At 40.4% G+C, this 4,114-nt stretch overlaps 1 long non-coding RNA gene across 1 annotated transcript; it reads right to left on the reverse strand.

Annotated features, from left to right (window-relative positions):
* Positions 1-688: 688 nt before the first annotated feature.
* On the reverse strand, positions 689-886 carry LOC116684667 (uncharacterized). Its single transcript, XR_004330824.1, has 2 exons — positions 854-886; positions 689-767 (listed from the first exon to the last, which is right to left on the reverse strand). It is a non-coding gene; the product is annotated as an uncharacterized LOC116684667 (long non-coding RNA).
* Positions 887-4,114: the final 3,228 nt, after the last annotated feature.

A 4,114-nucleotide genomic window follows, 5' to 3' on the forward strand; every position in this document is an offset into this window, starting at 1 on the left:
TTCTGGGAGGAGAGAAAAATATAGGTTTTACCGGTGCTGCTTGCTGTCTGATGGGGGTCAGTGGGTATACTCGAAACGGGGGCACCTTCCTCACTGGTGTTGAGACCGTCGGCGGAGAGTCTGTCGATTATAATAAAAGAAAATGTTAGCATTATAATTCGTTAATATCATTTTAGTTAGACATAAAGTTTTTGTTTCAGATTCTGAATTTACCCTAAAATGGGGGAAATGAATAAAATATTTACTAAAATTGTATTTACGATGTTTAGCCATATAATCATTTACATATTTATGTTATACATTCAATATAATAATCTTATAATCTTTTTCAACTATCAACCTTTGAGCAACCCTCCGGCCCATGTGGGACAGTAATGAGGCATTTCGTTGTGTGGCAACCTCGAGAACAATAAGAACCAATGAGAGCTTGTTACGTCAACGTCGTCATAGCACTGCGACCAAACACCAAACACTATGATTTCATTTGAACACAGACGCGGTAAGTGATAGTTCCTCCGACGGAGCCTCTGAGAGTGTATTACATTCAAAATCTTAAAAAGTACCTGATATGAACGCGTCAGATCCTTGTGCCGGAGGTCCCCGAGGGCTCTCGATTTTTACCCCGGTTTGTGTTGCTTTCGACGGGTTCTTTAACACGGGAGTGGATAGATGCTTTGTCTTCATACGACGCTTGCCGCTCGGTTTTGGATCGCTTTTGGCATCCTGAATTTCTTCCAAAGATTCCTTGTAGCATCCGTCAGCAAAATCTGTAAGTATATATATTTTGGTTAACCTTCAATATGTTCGATTTTTGATGTGTGAGTTTTTAAATAATAATAAAAAAAAGACGTACCAGATTGCCTTGTAAGATCGATTACTCCCAAATCCACAGCTGTTAGTAAAATATGAATAATTCTGATTAAAAAAAAAAGCACAGTCCAACGTTTAGACAATTAATAGGAGACATAAAAACTTGCAAAAAAAAAATTAAATTATTTACCTCTGTCCATGGTTGCGTGGTTTTGCTAGAGTTGAGTTGAGTTGAGTTGAGTTGAGCCGGTGTCTGTGTCTCTCTGAAACTGTTCACTCGGGGTGACACGTTTATACCTAGCGTTTGGTTTATTTTTCCCTCCAAATAATTGTATAGGATTCATACGGAACAAAACTATATGTCAATCTAAGAATCACGTCATTTAAGTTCATAAGGAAACGTATAATTTGATGCATACCGGAGAGAGTTTCTCACGTTTAGAGTCAACCGTGTGATTGAACGCTCTATGCAGTCAGATCTCCATGACGAGATGTCTGGATGTTCGATACCATTCAAGTGTTTTTAACCCTCTTAGTGAGAGATTATTTCTTAAAATGTGCGGTAGAGCATACCACACACACACACATACCAGAGAGTTTCTCATATCACTGTGACAGTGTCATAAAAGTGTCAATTTAGTTGGATTAAAACCAGTACACAGTGTTTTTACCATAATTGTGAAAATAACAACCAACACATTTGTTACCTTAACATTGGATAACTGAAAGAATCTGATTTTGACTGCTACACACGCCTTGGGTATATGAGATCCTCTCTCTGGGTCCGATGAGGTAATCCGCCAACACACACACACACACTCCACCCCCTCCAACACTTTGAGCAATCCTCAGTCACTTTTAGCATTGAACCATATAACATGTATGACATAGAACAAAGGGGCCGATCACATATGCAAATGAGGGTGTGGGAATATACTTAGGTCAAAGGTCAGCTGTCAAAAAAGTTTGAGGAAAAGTTTTCCATTCATATGCTAATTAGGACCCCCCTGACACGCGTGGGAAAGGGGGAGGGGCCATTCATATGCAAATGAGGGGCCCACACGTGTGGGAAAAGGGGGGAGGGGCCATTCATATGCTAATTAGGGTCAAAGGTCAGCTGTCAAATCAATTTCACGCATGAGTTTGACGAAAGGTATATCCTTAACTCTCTCTTTAATCTGAGACTGTTAGCAGCTAAACAAGCACTTTTATGAACGTAAATACAACCTGGACAATTATCCTGTTAACTTACATTGCAGAGACCTCGTTTAATACTGCATCAATGTCAAAGGAAAATATGTCCTCAGTAGTTTTTATTGTATCTGATCTCAATGAGCTGTTGCAGAAACAAGCCTTGAGCAATAATGCAAAAGCTGTCAGATAAATGTAGTTCAGTAAACATTACAACATTATGAAATATTGAGACTTTCCATCTTGAAATATTAAGACTTTCTATCTTGAAATATTAGGACTTTCTATCTTGAAACATTCCCCTCTGAGGTGTAGTGGAGTGGAGTATGAAGTAGCAGCAGGGGTGGGTCTAGGATCAGACCTTGGGGGGCAGCTCTAGGTCTAGTGTCCCCGTTTTAAGTTTTACAAAAGTAAAAACATTACTTGTTTTGGAGGTAAAAACGCTTCTGAGGTGAAAATGTCCCCGGATTTTGTCTGAGAAATCTGGTCACCTTACTGTAGGCGCATTGGTTGTGTCGCCTTAAATATTTAATTCTTAATTAGGGGTCCAAATCTGAGGGGGCCGGGAACTAGATCTAGCTGAGCTGTGGAACCCTACTGTCTTTATAAGGATAATCCTTCTTATTTTTCCCTCTCTGAAACATTTTCTACTAGGGGTGGAATAGTACATGTACTCGTTTTTTTGTGATCAAATATTTATATATTTTTTATATATATTCAGAACAATTAAACAATACAGTGGGACATAGGAACGCATCCCAGGACCAAATAAACAATAAAAAAGATACACAGAGAGGAAAGATGGTGGGGGGGGAGGTACTAACAAAAACACAACAGCAGGAAAGGAGCGCAGCTTACCACAAGTCACAAAAACAGATACACAAACGCACAAACAAACAAAAGACATTGACAGAGAGACGGACACAAGACACACAAGGTCCAAACAGATGCACAGACAGCAGAAAAGGGGCAAAAACAAAGGTCTACAACATGGACTTCAAGGACTCAGCCAGGCTGAGTCAAAAGTCCAAAGTCCATGAACACAATGGCCAGAAAGGAAAGGGTCCATGTTTGGGTAGACAGATCGTGAGGTGGCTTCCAACGTGTTGCTATCTGTACTGTTCTCCCTGTGTGTTGTGCACTTCCAGTACGTTGACACAGATCAACAGCAAGCCAAACTCGAATTCACGAGCCAGGACGACAAGCGCCTTGCTCCTTTTATTGTCTTCAGGCGGGTGACATTAACGAGTGAAAACTAAACAGAAAGAAAAGGACAGAAGCTTAGTCTCCTGTACAACAAATAGCTATAGCCTATTAAGCTATATCTGAATATACTACACATGAACAATGTGCTAACTACCCATTCACACACATGGCGCTAGCATCACATCAAAGTAAGCTTATAGTGTTACGTTCACACACACATAGCGCTAGCATAAACATCGAGAGAGCATCGCTAGCAGAGAAGCGCGACAAACATAGTGCATTGAATGATGAATGAATGAAAGGTTTACTAACTTACAGCTACATGAATAATGCAAGTAGTAACGATAGAAATAAATACTAAACTTACAGCCAATGCTTTCATGGAACAAATCAATACAGTGTCCAACTTGAGTACCATGTTTTCTCCGGCATAACTCTTCTTCTACTGTTTAAAACACGTAGCGTGTCATGTTTTCCAAAATAAAGGTCAATGAAAACTATTCCTGCGTGTGCTTTACTACATATTACAGAACACCTAATTAACTTACATAGAACACTTTAGAATAAAAATTACTCTTAACTCTGAGGGCAGAACACTCCCCGTCTGGCATAACTAATGCCACTGAATTCAACCCTTGTTTAAGTCCTTTTTACAGTTCATTTCTTTTTAATCCCCTTCTAGGAGAAAGACAACGTCTGAGATGGGGCGCAGGTAAGTCCGAGAGGTGCCCTGGGATGATGTCTTCACTTCAATTTTGCGGACCTTTCCATCACTGCTCGGAAAGGTCGATGTGACCAAAGCCATTGGCCACTCATTCCTTGGTGCTTGGCTTTGCTTTAACAGCACAATGTCGCCAGGTTGCAGGTTGCGGTGCGTTCTGTGCCACTTGCGTCTTGGATGGAGAGT

The sequence above is a fragment of the Etheostoma spectabile genome, unplaced genomic scaffold (assembly GCF_008692095.1).
Source record: "Etheostoma spectabile isolate EspeVRDwgs_2016 unplaced genomic scaffold, UIUC_Espe_1.0 scaffold00019398, whole genome shotgun sequence".
NCBI lineage: Eukaryota > Metazoa > Chordata > Actinopteri > Perciformes > Percidae > Etheostoma > Etheostoma spectabile.